Consider the following 17,740-nt stretch of genomic DNA (forward strand, 5'->3'; position numbering starts at 1 on the left):
TTCCTATCACCCAACCTAGCCCACTGCTTCTTTGCCCTCTTAAGATGGAATTCCTCATTCTTCTTGAGAATATCATTATGCTGACTGATTAAGTGCTTCTAAATGGAGAAATCTTGCAGATGAGGAGGTTTAGATTGATGGTGGAGAATGAGGTTTTCAATGGTGCTGAATTGAGAGGAGATGTTAGGCTTAGCTTTCTTCCATTTCTTGAGGTCGTAGGCGAGATACTTGGTTTTAAGGTGAAAGGGACGACTACTCGACTTGGCCCAACTTTGCTTTGCCACATCATTTGTCGACGAAAGCTAGTCGGCAGTTTACCTTGGGGTATACCCACGGTAGTAGTTTATCGGTAGACGGTGCGCAAGCTACGAACTTGATGGTGACGCAAGACACGAACAAGGTTTTTATTCAGGTTCGGCCGCCGTGTGGGCGTAATACCTACGTCCTGCGTCTGATTGTATTGAATTGTGTTGAGATAATCTATCCTAGGGGGTCCCTTGCCTCTCTTTATATAGTCCAGAGGGCAGGGTTACAGATCTGGAAACTAATCCTAGTCGGTTACAATCGCCATAGATATTACAATATCAATTCCTATTCTAACCGACTAGAATCCGGCTTGATCTCCACGTCTTGTTTCCTTGTGCGAAACTCCAAGCAGTTGAATCAAGCCTCAAACTGTCTTCGTGATGGGCCAAGCCTCGTGGCCCAAGTCTAGCCGTAAGGGTATAGGGGTTTATACCCCCACAACTAGTCCCCGAGCACCATGTATTGTGATGCGACACGTCGTCTTGAACTTCTTCGACCAGCAAGACTTGACATCTTTGACTACCAGAAAGATCGTCCAAATAGTTGCAACGGTATTTTGACCAACTCAAAAGACAGTTGATCAACATTGACATCGAAGAAGCAGGTTGTTCGAAGAATGCATGGTGCTCTTAATTAAAAAAGATTTCTTTCCTGGTGAAGTATGCCCACTTTACTTTTCTGAAAAGTATAGACCTCAAAAAAGCAAGCATATTCACCGCAAGGTGAAGTGTGCCCACTTAGTCCCCGAGCTTGGTAGTAGGTGACGTAGGCACGTGGTGCCAGGGTCTAAGAAAAACCATCTTAAAATTTCTGGTGCTTAATATGCATCGCTAGATGCATCGTATCGATGTAGTCCTCGAGCCTGCTGGAAGGCGAAGTATGAGTCTTGTAGCAAGGTCTAAAAAATTAAAATTATCCCGTCCAATCCCCAAGCTATGGTTGGAGAGTAATCAAAGCAAGTCCCAAGCGCAGCGCAGGGAGTGATTGATGAGTCTTCGAGCACGATTGGGAATGTAATCGAGAAAAGCAGTCCCTAAGCTGTGGTCGGAGAGTAATCGAAGCAAGTCCCGAGCACAGCGCAGGGAGTGATTGACGAGTCTTCGAGCACGGTTGGGAATGTAATCGAGAAAAGCAGTCCCTAAGCTGTGGTCGGAGCGTAATCGAAGCAAGTCCCGAGCACAGCGCAGGGAGTGATTGATGAGTCTACGAGCACGATCGGTAGTCAGCACAGTCCCCGAGCACGGCATAGAGACTGATCGACCAGTCCCCGAGCATGGTTGAGAACGTAAACGTGTTCGGTGGTCGGCACAGTCCCCGAGCACGGCGTAGAGACTGGTAGACAAGTCCCCGAGCGTGGTTGGGAATGTAAACGTGCTCAGTGGTCGGCACAATCTTCGAGCACAGCGTAGAGACTAGTCGACAAGTCCCCGAGTGTGGTTGGAAACGTAAACGTGCTCGATGGTCGGAGCAGTCCCCGAGCACAGCGTAGGGAATAGTCGATGAGTCCCCGAGCGTAGCTTGTTGACTGAGCCAAACTCCTGAAAAATAAATATAGAGAATAGGTAGTATATGATGTATAAATATACTCTAGATAAAAAATCAGCACTGAGATAAGTTTTAGATTTTTTTTAAAAAAATTAGCACGAGTAGTTAATTTATCCTAGAGCTTGTACCAGCTCTGGTCTAGCCAACAATCAGTATGAGGTACGAAACCTAGACATGCGTAGGATTGCTACTGCTGACCACCCGGAACGTAGAGGGCGGATCTCGTGCACGTGTAGGGAGGAGTCGGAGACAGTGCCGGCTCTGGAAAACTCGTGTAGGAGAAAAAACTAGTCGACTAACCAAAAAATTATTTTAAAGGATAATAATAAAAAATATTATGCCAAAAATAAATAAAATATTAGAAGTGTACTTATCTTTAGACGAAAGTCTGGTCGGTGGCGACAAAATTGTGTGGCCCTCGAGCTTTTTGACTTGTCATGACGGTGGTCGCTGTTGTCATAGCGACGTTCTTCGCGGCGATTATTATTGCGACCGGTGGTCAGAGCAAGTAGGCCAAACAATTTGGTCGATGGCCCGAGCAGGTCGGTGTTGTCGATCTGCCTCCCTTTGTAGCAGGGAAGCGGGTGACGCGTTGTCGGCGTGGTCGGAAACGTTGCTGGAGTAGTCGGAGTCGTAGCCAGCGTGGTTGGACTCGCGACCGACGTCGATGAAGAAGTGATTGGCACAGATCGAATCTACGCCTCCTCCATGGTCGTGGCGGTGAAGCTGTTGAAGTTGACGGTGAACGTGAAGTCGCCTGCCATGGCCGCGAAGTCGGGGATAATGGCCATCTTGTTCGTCGGGAGAGCTGTACGCACACCCCCTACCTGGCGCGCCACTATCGACAAAAGCTAGTCGGCAGTCTACCTTGGGGTATACCCACAGTAGTAGTTTATCGGTAGACGGTGCGCAAGCTACGAACTTGATGGTGACGCAAGACACGGACAAGGTTTTTATCCAGGTCGGCCGCCGTGTGGGCGTAATACCTACGTCCTGCGTCTGATTGTATTGAATTGTGTTGAGATAATCTATCCTAGGGGGGTCCCTTGCCTCTCTTTATATAGTCCAGAGGGCAGGGTTACAGATCTAGAAACTAATCCTAGTCGGTTACAATCGCCATAGATATTACAATATCAATTCCTATTCTAACCGACTAGAATCCGGCTTGATCTCCACGTCTTGTTTCCTTGTGCGAAACTCCAAGCAATTGAATCAAGCCTCGGACTGTCTTCGTGATGGGCCAAGTCTCCTGGCCCAAGTCTAGCCGTAAGGGTATTGGGTTTATACCCCCACATCATTGAAATCCTATTCCATAAGCCACCAGTTTTCAAAACGAAAGGGGAAGTTAGTTTTAGGACGATTAGAATACATCATGGTAAGAATAGGAGCATGGTCTCCATGAAGTAAATGATAAACTGCAGTCTATGGATACTTAGTACACCATTCAATGTTCACCAAAGATCGATCTAGTCGCTGGAAGGTGGGGGAGGAACTAAAATGTTTGTTCGTCCAAGTGTAAGCTGGGCCATTGTACCCCAGGTCAAGGAAACCACACTGCTTCACATAATCACAGAACATATTAATACGACAAATATTAGGTCTACTAGATCTTGACTTTTCATTAGGATGCATAAGTTCATTCATATCACCCATGGCTAAGATGGACAGAGTGCTATGATTAACAACAAAATGAAGTACTCTAGCCTAGATACTAGAGATAGTGCGGTGATGGGGATCACCATAAATACAAACCAAACCAAACCAATCAGAACTAGAAGTACTATTACAAACAACAAATATATAGTGGTGGGTGTGTGAAAGGTCCAAATGGCTAGAGGGGGGGTGAATAGTGTAAGTGCAATCAAGCCCTATTGTGGATTTTGGTGTTAATGACAACAAAATTAGAGGACTAACAAGTTTTATCGAGTTAATGAGCAGGGGATCAAACTATAGAAGTGATGTACAAGTTGCTGGTATTCTGAAAACATGTTGGAGCTGATTTAAACTCAAGGATGTGTTACTTCGTTTTACATTCTTTACTTGAGTTTAGGAAAAGCCGTACTATAAAGGGAAATTCTAGAATTGTTGATCAATTGTGCAACCAGATGCTCATCTTCTCAAAGCAACTTCCTCCTTCTCAGTCAAAGCAGCTCGCAAAACAGTTTCCTTTTTAACCTGCTCTGGCCAGGGCGGCAGTGCCGCCCTCTTCTGACCGTTGGGACCCAGGGGAGGCATATACCTCTGGACGCTCCTCACAACGGTCACTACTGACCTCAGACGACTCATCTCTTGCTCAGACAGACCAGAGCTCTCTCTCTCTCTCTCTCTCTCCCCTCCATTGTTGCTCTTCTTCCCTCAAGCAATCTTTGATTCCAACCATCAATCCTTGAGAGAAAAGGCAGCAAAACTCGATTGGAGAGTAGATCCTTTGTTTCCCAAAGTCTAAGAGCATTTGGTTCACACTTGGTCGGCGGTTCTAGGGTTTGTTACTCTTGGAGCTTGCTCCTAGCCGGCTAGGCGTCGCCCATGAGCTTGCCCACCTGTGTGGCAGCCTTGGGAGGTTTGTAAACTTACATTTGCAGCTAAGAAATTACCCCTCACTTCAAGAGTTTACTCTCTTGACTTGAGAACGAGGGTAGGGCAAGCCTTTGTGGTAAGCCTAAGTCTTTTGTGGCTTCCTCAAGAACGTGGACCTAGGCAAGCCTTTGTGGTGAGCTGAACCACGGGATAAATCTCTGAGTCTTATGTGCTTCTTGCAGATTATTACTCAAGGTTATACTCTTCTAGGGTTTGGTAACCCGATCTAGTCTTGTGAGACTTTTCTGTGGTATCCAGTCTTCGAACTGGATCTTTCCTTTATCTTGCAGGATTGGACCCTTCTTAATATAAGTTAACTTCCTTGAAAGGTTTACCACCATGGGCTTTTTCTTTGTAGGCCGGTAGTGCCGCCCTAGAAGACCGGCAGTGCCGCCCTCTGTTCTAACAGAGTGTTGAGTTGTTTTTTAATAGGCCTATTCACCCCCCCCCTCTAGGCCTCTTTTACTTCCAGGAGATCCTACAAGTGGTATCAGAGCCTCGTTACTTTAGATACGCTTCACCGCGTGAAGTATGGAAGTTGGAAGAAGTTCAAGATCCACCCGAGAGCCAAAGGATGATGGTGTGCTTGTCGAGGATGCAAGCAGCGGCAGTGAGATGTCACTGTCCACAGCAAGCAATGCCACCCTCAAAGATGACAAGACCACCGATGCGGAAAGAAAGAAAGAAGAGCGAGAAGAGAAGCAAGGAGAAAAGCAAAAGAAGAACAACAAAAGCATGATGAGAAGCTGAAGAGAAAAGAAGAAAGAAAACGCATACGTGAAGAAAGAGCGAAAAGAAGGGCTGCAAGAACAAAGCAAGAAGAAAGAAAGACGTATGATGCTTCTTCTAGTGAGCTATCTAGTAGCTCGGAAGATGGTGATGATGATGCATCGTATCACATTTCCAAGGACCAAGAGAAGAACAAGAAAAAGGCAAACAAAGACAAGGAGAGCAGCAACAAGAAGAAATATTCAGCCGTATCCTTTAATTATTCTTACTTGACTAATCGTGACCGCAAGTCCTTCATTAACGTGCCCGCCGGGAAGTTGCCTCATTTCGATGGGACAAACTTTGCCAAGTGGAAGCACTTGATGAAGGCTTATCTTATCGGTCTTCACCCTGGTCTTTGGGAAATTGTGTGTAGTGGATTTCAAGCACCAGAGAACCCCGAAGAGCCTACAAATGAAGAGCTAGCTGCTGTCCACCTCAACGGACAAGCCACAAGCATTCTCCTTAGTGCTCTAGATGGAAATGAGTACAATAGAGTGATGAATGTTGATGTGGCAAAACAGATTTGGGACACCTTGCATCTTGCACATGAAGGTGTAGACAAAGTGAGAAGAGCCAAAATTGACCTATTGATGGCTAAGCTAAATAGGTTTGTGATAATTGATGGAGAAGGTCCTCAAGAGATGTTTGATAGATTGATGACATTGGTTGGCAAAATTAGAGGGTATGGTTGTGAAGAGCTTGATGATCACAAGGTGGTGAAAATCATGTTGGAAGCATACTCACCAAGAAATGAGACCGTAGTCACCTTGATTAGGGATAAGAAAAAGTTTGAGCACTTCACACCAAATGATGTGCTTGGAAGATTGTTGACTTTTGACATGCAAAGAGAAGAAGCAAATGAAAGAAGGAAGGTCGGTGAGCTACAAGCAAAACTAGATGGCATGAAGATTAAAGAAGTTACTCTCAAAGCCAACAAATCAAGCAAGAAAGGAAGCTCAAACAAGATCAAGGACAGCAAGCTTCAACTAATCAACCCAAGGAACCAAAGCAAGTGCAAACAAGAGAGGACACAAGCTCATCTTCAAGTGAAGAAGAAGAAACACAAGGGGCTGATTTCAAGAAAATTGATGACATGGCCTTATTTATAAGGAACTATCACAAGGGGCTGAAGCAAAATGGATATAAAGTTGTCCAAAGAAAGTTTCCAAACAAGAAAAAGATAACTTGCTATAATTGTGGCAGCACCGATCACTTTGTTGCCAAGTGTCCTTATGAGAAGAAGGAGAATAATTACAAGAGAGACAACACTAGAGAAGGCAAGCATGAATACAAGAAGAAAAATAAGCAATTGGGAGAAGCACACATTGGACATGAGTGGGATTCAACTAAAGAGTCAAGTGATGAGGGTATGAAAGTTGCAACCTTGGCAATTCAAGGATCACCCTCAACACCGAAGCTCTTCTCCAACATGTCCGATGACGATGATCATATCACTCCTCACATTTGTCTCATGGCAAAGGGTGAGAAGGTAAAAGCAAAATCAAAATCCTCTCCAATCCCTAGTGATATATCAAGTAGTGAACTTAGTGAAAGCTCTAGTGATGATGATCTTAGTGACAATGATGAATTCGTTCAAATAACAAGAAAGTTAGATCCTAAGACCAAAATATTCATCACTAAACTATTGGAGGATTTAGAGAGTGTGCGAACTGAGCTAGCAACAAGAGATGATGACTTACTTGAGCAAGAAAATATGTACATTGCTTGTAAGGAAGCTCTTGTGTTGGAGAGAAGTGAGGTGGACTCTTTGACTAAGGTTTTGTCTGAGGAACAAAGAGAACATGCTCTCACAAAGAAGGCAAATATTGCACTCAACGATAAGTATTGTGTCTTAAAGGAAAAGCACAACAAACTTGAGAAGCAATATTATCTTCTTTTGGAGAGCAACTCACAACCCTCTAATACAAAAGGCACCTCTAATTCCTCCACTAGTTCAAAATGTGAAACTTGCCATAACATTGACAAAAATACTTATGCTACTAACCTTATGAACATATGTGAAATGAGAAAAGAGATCTCAAGATTAAATGTTGTGATAAGTGAGAAGTGCAACAAGGTTAGTAGTGGCAAGGAGAATCCATCAAAGAAAGCACAATACAAGGAGGGAAGACACCCCTATATAAAGGATGGACTTGGTCTAAAGAAAGGGGCCAAGACAAATGGAAGAAAGGTAATAAATGGATATGAGTGTGTGAAATTTACTAGCAAAGGAAAAATGGGTACAAAACAGCCTGCGCAGAAGGTGACACCATGGCTACCCCGAGCAGCACTGCCAACCAAGGGCGGCAGTGCCGCCCCGCACAGAAAAGGGAAGGCTACCCATATCTCCTATGCTAGTGACAAGTCCAAGAAGCATATGTCCCAGCAAGAGAAAAAGATTCTGAAGCCAAGAGATTCAATCTGGGGCACACCATGCAAGCTTAAGTACCAACCCAAGGCACAAATATTTTGACAAAGCTTGAACTCTAGTTTTGTGTTGAAAAACAACAGCAAAGGGGAAGTGATTGCCAAGTTTATTGGCAAAGACAGAAATATTTATCTTCACACCTCTATTTGGGTTCCTAAGATTCTTGTGACTAACATGAGAGGCCCCAAGAATGATTGGGGACCTAAAACTAGCAATTAAACTTGTTTTGGAGGCATACTCCTCCGGTGGATCAAGTTGGGTGCTTGATAGTGGCTGTACAAATCATATGACCGGAGAAAGGAGTATGTTTTCATCATATTCCCCAACAACAAACTCCAATGACAACATTGTTTTTGGTGATAACTCAAAAGGGGAAGTGATAGGTCTTGGTAAAGTAGCTATATCACTTGATCATTCTATTTCAAATGTTTTACATGTTGATTCGTTGAGTTACAATTTGCTGTCCATTTCTCAACTATGTGAAATGGGATACAATTGTCTCTTTACGGATAAGGGTGTGGAAGTCTTCAAGAGGGAGGATGCCTCTATTGTCTTTACGGGTCGGTTGAAAAATAAACTTTACCTTGTTGACTTCAGCAAGAGTGAAACCAAGATTGAGACCTGTTTAGTGGCAAAATCCAGCATGGGTTGGCTATGGCATCGCCGGCTAGCTCATGTTGGGATGAGGAATTTGGCCAAACTCTTGAAAGACAATCACATCCTTAGACTAACAAATGTTAGTTTTGAAAAAGACAGGATTTGTAGCGCTTGCCAGGCCGGAAAACAAGTAGGTGTACCTCACCCACCAAAGAGCATAATGACTACCACTCAACCCTTGGAGTTGATACACATGGATCTCTTTGGACCGGTCGCCTACCTAAGCTTTGGGGGTAACAAATATGGATTAGTAATTGTTTATGATTATTCACGTTTCACTTGGGTGTTCTTTGTCTATGATAAGTGTCAGGTACAAGACAAGGTGAAAACCTTTGTCAGACGAGCACAAAAGGAATTTGGTCTTCCTATCAAGAAAGTAAGAAGTGACAATGGGACCGAATTCAAAAACACTCAAGTTGAAGAGTTTCTTTATGATGAAGGCATCAAGCATGAATTTTCAACCGCGTATACCCCACAACAAATTGGTGTGGTAGAGAGGAAGAATAGAACACTTATCGACATGGCAAGAACTATGCTTGATGAATACAAGACGTCGGATATATTTTGGTGTGAGGCCATCAACACCGCTTGCCATGCCATCAATCGCCTCTATCTACACAAGAAACTCAAGAAGACTTCATATGAGCTTCTCACCGGATACAAACCCAAGGTGTCTTACTTTAGAGTGTTTGGGTGTAAGTGCTTCATACTAAACAAAAGACCCAAAACCTCTAAGTTTGCACCTAAAGTAGATGAAGGATTTCTTCTTGGCTATGGATCAAATGAGCACGCCTATCGAGTCTTCAACAAAACTCTAGGTAGAGTTGAAGTGTCGATAGATGTGACATTTGATGAATCTAATGGCTCTCAAGTGGAGCAAGTTGATCTAAGTGTTGTAGGAAAGGAAGATCCACCTTGTAAGGCAATCAAGCAAATGTCCATCGGTGATATTAGGCCACTGGAAGGACAAGTTTCAGAAGAGGAGGATCCACCAGCTGTTGCTGCACAAATTTCCACTGACATACTCGACAAGGATGTGCAACACACACCTGCTGGAAATCAGCAGGGCGGCAGTGCCGCACCTAAGGGCGGCAGTGCCGCCCCCTCCACCTCAGCAGCAGACCCTCTTGCTCCTACATCACAAGTTGAAGGAATCAACCTAGATCCCATTTTTGAACAAGAAGAAGCTGAAGATTCAGAGGAGCAGACAAAGCTTGATGAGTATCCAAGACTTCGACAAACTATACAACGAGATCATCCCATCAACAACATTCTTGGAAGCATTCGAAAAGGGGTAACAACCAGATCTCATTTGGTTAACTTTTGTCAATTTTACTCGTTTGTCTCCTCTTTAGAACCACTCAAGGTGGAACAAGCACTTGAAGATTCGGATTGGGTCATGGCAATGCAAGAAGAGCTTAACAACTTTGAGAGAAATCAAGTATGGACCTTGGTTGAAAGGCCAAATACCAATGTTATTGGAACAAAATGGGTCTTTCGCAACAAGCAAGATGAACATGGTGTGGTGACAAGAAACAAGGCAAGATTGGTAGCTCAAGGATTTACTCAAGTAGAGGGATTGGATTTTGAAAAAACATATGCACCGGTAGCAAGGCTTGAGGCAATTCGGATGCTCTTAGCCTTTGCTGCCCATCATGACTTCAAGTTATATCAAATGGATGTCAAGAGTGCATTCCTCAATGGTCCAATACAAGAATTGGTCTACGTTGAGCAGCCACCGGGATTTGAAGACCCCAGGTTTCCAAACCATGTGTTCAAACTCCAAAAGGTGCTCTATGGGCTGAAACAAGCACCAAGAGCATGGTATGAATGCCTTAAGGAATTCTTGCTTAAACAAGGCTTTGACATAGGGAAAGCCGATCCTACACTCTTCACTCATAAAGTTCGTAATGATATATTTGTGTGCCAAATATATGTCGATGACATAATATTTGGTAGTACTAATCATTTGTATGTTGAAGAATTTAGTAGGACCATGACGAAAAGGTTTGAGATGTCCATGATGGGTGAATTGAAGTTCTTCCTTGGGTTTCAAATCAAACAAGTGAAGGAAGGAACTTTCATAAGTCAAACCAAGTACACTCATGATATGCTCAAGAAGTTCGACATGGTGAATGCAAAGCCTATCAAAACTCCCATGCCAAATAATGGACATCTTTATCTAAATGAAGAAGGGACAGCCGTGGATACCAAGGTATCGTTCCATGATTGGCTCTCTTCTTTACTTATGTGCATCTAGGCCGGACATAATGCTTAGTGTGTGCATGTGTGCTAGATTTCAAGCCAACCCGAAAGAGTGTCACTTAGTGGCTGTTAAGAGAATTTTACGATATCTAGTTCACACACCGAACCTTGGCTTGTGGTATCCTAAGGGTTCCAAGTTCAATCTACTTGGCTATTCGGACTCCGATTACGCCGGTTGCAAAGTAGATAGAAAAAGCACTTCGGGGACATGTCAATTCCTTGGACGGTCCTTAGTGTCTTGGAGCTCTAAGAAGCAAAATTGTGTAGCCCTTTCCACTGCGGAGGCCGAGTATGTTGCAGCCGGTGCATGCTGTGCTCAGCTACTTTGGATGAAGCAAACCCTTAAAGATTTCGGATGTCACTTCACCAAAATCCCATTATTGTGTGACAATGAAAGCGCCATAAAGCTTGCAAACAATCCCGTAAGCCACTCAAGAACTAAACACAAAGACATCCGACATCATTTCTTGAGAGACCACGAAGCTAAAGGAGATATCGAAATTCGCCATGTGAGCACCGAAAAGCAACTAGCCGATATCTTCACTAAACCCCTCGATGAGTCAAGGTTTTGTGAGCTGCGTAGTGAATTAAATATCCTTGATTCTCGTAACGTGACTTGAAATCCAGCACACATGTGTTTGTCAACCTAGCGACATAGGCAAAATCTTGAAAAAAAAATTGATTCACAAGTCTTTCAAAAACATTTATAAAATGTCTCTTAGTATTATGATCATAGTATGTTTTGTTGATTGTTTGCTGATCATAATATTTAGAGATTATCTTGTCCTTATCTAAAGTAAAAAACATGAAAAGGTTTTAGCTGTAACCCTGCAAGTTGGGCAGGGCGGCAGGGCCGCCCTTTGAATCCACAGCGGATTCGGGTCCAATTTGGCAGAGGCGCGGGGCCCATCTCCCTCTACCTCTTTTCTCTCTGGCTCCGCCCCTCTTCTTTCCATTCTCTCTCAGTCGCGCACAACACCTCCCTTCTTCCTTTCCTCTCCTCTAGGGTTAGGGCAAGGTGCAAGTGTTCATAGCCGTAATCTCCACGGCCCTTGGCGAGTTCCCAGCCTCTCCTCTCGCTACTGGTGACTGCCCCCCCCCGCTCAAGCTTTGGGCATTGCTCTTCTTTTCTCTTCATTCAACGTGTAAGGTAAAAAACCTAACCCTAACTCCTCCAATCCATGGAATGTGCTGCTCTGACTAGGGATTTGAGTTTCTGGGGTGAGTATGTAGGTTTTGGGAATGGTTTGTATGAATAAATCGAGTTGATTTGGAAGTTCACTGTTAGGGGGATCTCGGGTAGGGCGGCAGTGCCGCCCCCAGCAGATTGAACCTGCTGACTTGAGTTCTCTCTGGCAAAGGACTCTCAAATGAATTGGATTTATTCTTACAAAGTATTTGACAAAATCTCTCATACTTACCCTACCAAATCTCTAGTTAGGGTTTCACTTATTGTTGGATAGAACTGTGCTTCTGAAATTGTGATGTGAAGTAGAGGTTGTTGAAACAAGGATTTAATTAGAATGAGAAAGATTTGACATGAAGTAGTGAAGCCACTGAGGGCGGCAGTGCCGCCCCTTCCAAGCTGATTCAAAACAGTTGGCTTCTCACTTCATATCCAATCTTCTTCTTCTAACTAAAACCTGTTGCAGCCATCTTTACAACATGCTTAAACAGTTCCTTATCCAGTCCTATTACTTCTTTGCCTAGATGGATCGAGGAGGAGATGATGCTAGAGGAAAGAGGAAAGTGCTGACAAAGCAATTGGCTCGCAGAGGCAGGGGGAGGACAGCTGGAGGCAGTGGTGCAGCACCTCGAGCCACTGATAGAGCAGCACATGATCAATATGTGGCTGAGGAGGAAATGAATCAAAGGATTGGATATACCATCCCAATTATGCATGGCACACCAAATCACCTCATGGAGTTTGATGACAGCTATATGAGGGACAATGAGGAGGAGTTTGTTCTCAGAGAGCCTCACAACAATGTAAGACATGTAGTGGTTGATTATGGGAGGAGTTGGAAGGCTACTGGTGATGCCAGAGAGATTGATCCCTATGCTGCAGATAAGCTTTTGGGGGTTGATTATAGATTTTGGAATGTCTTTCACTCCAACTTCTATGCCACAACCATAATGACAAAGCCTAGGGGCAAAATCTGCAAAATGCAATATGTTGATTTCAATGAGTTGCAAGATAGAAGTGAGTTTGCTGCTGCCATAAAGACCTATGACAGATTCCAGTTGACTGATATCATGAGCTTCCGGTATGATTGGAATAGAGAAATCCTTGCACAGTTTCATGCCACATATTTCTGGAACAAGGATGAGGATGAGATTCACTAGATGACAGATGGTAGGCATTATCACATTGATTTTGTCACTTTTTGTCGTATTCTCGATTTTGGACAGATTCATAGATCTTTTAGTAGGATCCATGATGTGCGTCGCTTTGAGCCACATGAGGTGAGCTTTATGTGGGAAGATCCTAGCATGGCTGATGGGAGAAGGACAGGGTTAAAGGCCATTTATTACACCATGAACAACCTGTTTAGAATCACTCTCAATCCTAAGGACAATGCAACTGATCTAAATGGGTATATCACTAATGTGTTGTCTAGATTCCCATATGGTGAGAGATTCAATGTGGGGAGGTTTATTTGGGTTGAGTTGGCCTATGCCATGGATGATGGAAGAAGGTCGCTGCCATATGCACCTTACCTGATGTTCATGATTGAGAGGGTTTCCGGGCAGCAGAGGACTGCTTTCATGGTGTCTACAACATAAAGAAGACATATGGGGGTAAGGGTAGCAGCGGGGCAGCAGCTAGTTCACCCACTAGAGAGACTTCCTTTGCTCACAGAGATGTTCCTGAGTCCTCTAGGAGTGGCAGGAAAAAGAAGAGCAAGAAGCTGGGGAAGATGAGTGAATGGATTAAGGCTATTTTTGCTACATGCACCTATGCTGCAAACACTGCTTATGAGGATCATTTGGAGAACAGAGAGGCAGTTAGGGAAGCTAGGGAGTTGGCTGGTCTTCCCCCTCTTGCACCAATTAGGCCTCCTCCTCAATTCCCTAACCTACCCAGTCTGTCAGACACATCTTCTGAGGATGAGCAGCCCCATAGTGATACACAGGAGCAGCACTTTGAGCAGCCTGATGGTGATGATAGTGATGATGAGGGGATCCGGGCAGCAGAGGAAGATCCATAGGTTCAGGAGACCTTGCTGCGTGTCTACTCTCGTCGCCCTCGTGACCCTTCTGAGGCAGCTGGGCCCTCTTCGTCAGCTCCACCTCGCCGTTCAGGACGCATCACCTCGACCACTCACGTTCAGGGACGGGCTAGAGTTGACTCCAGCAGCGACGACGAGTGATTTCTCTTCTTTTCTCTTCTCTTTTTGGTGCTTGACGCCAAAGGGGGAGAAAATTAGAGGGGTCAAATTATTTTTGAGATCTAGCTGCGCTTCTTGTTTTATCTTTTGAGAGTAGTCTTTTAGCTTGTGAGAGAGAACAGTTGAAAAACTCTACTTTATGTATTATCGCTACCTTATCTCACTATTTGCTTTGGATATGGACATGTGTTTAAGATCAGCAGTTTCATTATGTTGTTTCAGTTCACTGTGTTGTTTCTCCTCTCTAGTTTCTGCTGTGTTTTTCTGTCTGTTATCTGACTGTTGGGTGATAGGCCGGCAGTGCCGCCCTTCTAGGCCGACAGTGCCGCCCTATGCCTCAGCAGTCAAGCAGCTTTGCTGTTTAACTGTCCGTGCTTCACATCTTGTCTTGTGACACTTTGCACATCACCCCATAGCAGGCATGGATGTAGGGGGAGGCCCTCCTACCTGAAGATGTAAGACCTTGCATCATAAAGCAAGTTCTTAGAATTCAATCCTCATTTACATTTTTAGGGGGAGGCCCCTATATACCTAGCTCGAAAATCTTAATTCTTGTTTATATTGTTGAAAGCTCTAATTAGGTTGTCATCAATCACCAAAAAGGAGGAGATTGTAAGCGCAATCAAGCCCTATTGTGGGTTTTGGTGTTAATGACAACAAAATTAGAGGACTAACAAGTTTTATCGAGTTAATGAGCAGGGGATCAAACTATAGAAGTGATGTACAGGTTGCTGGTATTCTGAAAACATGTTGGAGCTGATTTAAACTCAAGGATGTGTTACTTCGTTTTACATTCTTTACTTGAGTTTAGGAAAAGCCGTACTACAAAGGGGAATTCTAGAATTGTTGATCAATTGTGCAACCAGATGCTCATCTTCTCAAAGCAACTTCCTCCTTCTCAGTCAAAGCAGCTCGCAAAACAGTTTCCTTTTTAACCTGCTCTGGCCAGGGCGGCAGTGCCGCCCATCATGGGCAGCAGTGCCGCCCTCTTCTGACCGTTGGGACCCAGGGGAGGCATATACCTCTGGACGCTCCTCACAACGGTCACTACTGACCTCAGACGACTCATCTCTCGCTCAGACAGACCAGAGCTCTCTCTCTCTCTCTCTCCCCTCCATTGTTGCTCTTCTTCCCTCAAGCAATCTTTGATTCCAACCATCAATTCTTGAGAGAAAAGGCAGCAAAACTCGATTGGAGAGTAGATCCATTGTTTCCCAAAGTCTAAGAGCATTTGGTTCACACTTGGCCGGCGGTTCTAGGGTTTGTTACTCTTGGAGCTTGCACTTTCCTTTATCTTGCAGGATTGGACCCTTCTTAATCTAAGTTAACTTCCTGCAAAGGTTTACCACCGTGGGTTTTTTCTTTGTAGGCCGGCAGTGCCGCCCTAGAAGACCGGTAGTGCCGCCCCCTGTTCTAACAGAGTGTTGAGTTGTTTTTTTAACAGGCCTATTCACCCCCTCTAGGCCTCTTTTACTTCCAGGAGATCCTACAAATAGCCTATTTAAAAATTCTACAAACTTCACTAAGCAAGTGAGTTAGTAAAACAAATGGCGAAGCAATTCTAGCACTAGCTCAACTAAGCTATGCAAGCCACCTATACAAACTAGTACAAGGCTAAACACTAAAGCACAACAACAAGAGAAGGTTAGCTACACTCCTAAAAAAGAAGATTAAACTAAACAAGCTAAACACCTAGCAAGGTATACAAGTAAGTAAAGGAGTGGATAGTGATTGTTATACCAACGTTATAAAGTAGAGATATATCCAACCAATCACTCACAATCACAATCACAATAGATAAACCTCGGCAAGAGATAACACAAGATTTTTTACCGAGGTTCACTTGCTTCCCGGCAAGCTACTCCTCGTTGTGGCGATACACCCACTTGATGGATCACGAGCTAATTGGCAATCCAAAGTCAAACCCTCAGCGGGTGCCGCACATCCACTCACAAGATGGGTATCCTCCAAGCCACGAGCAATCCACTAGAGTAGCCAATTACGATCTCCCGCGGGGAAGGCTCAAGAACCCCTCACAAATCACTTGGTGAGGCTCGAAACAATCTCCAATCACGAGCTCAACACCACCGCTGCTCCAAGCCATCTAGGGCATCGGGAAACACCCAAGAGTAACAAGAAATCCGCAGCAAACTCAAGAATCAAGTGCCACTAAATGCAACTCTCAAAGCAATGCACTTGAATCTCACTCAATCTCACTAGGATTAGCAATCAAGCAAGGAGATGAGTGGAGGGAGTGTTCTCTAGCTCAAAGTATGTCTCAAGTAATCAAATGTGCAAGAGTCAGCCTCCCAAAGCCGGCCACCTTCTATTTATAAGCCCCCTCAAAGAACTAGTCGTTGGTCACTTTTACTGGGCTGAAATCGGGGGGCACCGGATGCTACCAAGTGATCACCGGACGCTCGACCCCCAGCGACCGGTGCTCAGGGGTTGGCCACGTGTCCTGCTTGAAACTCGCGTGTCAGTCTCTAACGGCTACCTGCAGAACACCGGACGCTCTGCAGGTCCACACCAGACGCGTCCGGTGCACACCGGACTCATGTGCAGAGAGTTTCGCAAACCTGCAGGGTCACCGGACGTGAGCCACCGGACGCTAACCACCGGACGCTCTCAGAGCGCGTCTGGTGCTCAACCCTAGCAGGGTTAAGCACACCGGACTCTGAGGCAAGCGTCCGGTGCCTCCGCACTCAGCGTCCGGTGAGTGTTTCTTAGTGAGAAAACACTCCCGTGACTTCTCCAAATTTCCCATCGACGCAATAGAAAATATGCACTTAATTTTCTCAAAAGCGCCGAATCCCGCCTCGCAAGCTCGGCGGGAGAGAGAGAGGAACCCACACCCCTCTCAACCCTAGGAACTCCACCTCCTTTGTAAATGTGCTAACACCAACAAGTGTCCACCACCAAAGTGCATGTGTGTTAGCTTTTCATAAACATTTTCGTCAAAGGAGTTAAGTTAGCACTTTACTAGATCCTAATGCATATGCTCAAGATATGCACCTAGTAGCACTTGATTCGAGAGATGACCATGATTTCCCCTCTTGATAGTCGGCTATCTATCCTAAACCCGGTCAATCACTTCTCTACTTATCTTAGACTAGCAAAAGTAAAACCCTATGTTTATACCTTTGCCTTGATAACTTCGCTCCTCGTCTATCACCATGATCTTTACTTCATGTTTCATCCCTTTGTGATCATGTGGCCACCTTTCCATGCCACCATGCACTTTCATCACATGTGTTGCTATGCCTAACTCAAATCACTTAAATACAAGGCATTAGCAACTTGGTGTCATTAATTACCAAAACCAAACTTGGGCTTTCAGTGTGCTTTACTATAGCAATGTCAACTGCATGGGTCCATATCAACCAAAGTCCTCCGGACTAGCCCTACGAGTGAACTACAAAGGCATCTGCAATGTTAAACCGATTGATAATAGTTGTACGATTAATTGACGTGTTACAAGTTTCAGATAGAAAGCATACCTCAGCTTTGGTGGAGTTGATTAGTCCTTGGAGGTGTTGCATTTTAGAACTATGCAGGGACCCTCCTGATCCCTGACAGTTCCATACTAGTAGATTCATGGTTCACCCGACGCCCTTGAGGCTGGCGCCCTAGCCTGAGAAGAGGCTGAATGCACTCCAAGAGTAGAAGGATGAGTGCCCAGGATTCCTGAATGATGAGTAGCAGTGTGGCCTTGAACTGGATTGTTGGCCACGTTCTCCCGAATACCACGCTGAAGGCTAAGGACTACACCCACCCCCCGAGAGGAAGCTGATGAGAG

The sequence above is a fragment of the Sorghum bicolor genome, chromosome 2 (assembly GCF_000003195.3).
Source record: "Sorghum bicolor cultivar BTx623 chromosome 2, Sorghum_bicolor_NCBIv3, whole genome shotgun sequence".
Lineage (NCBI taxonomy): Eukaryota > Viridiplantae > Streptophyta > Magnoliopsida > Poales > Poaceae > Sorghum > Sorghum bicolor.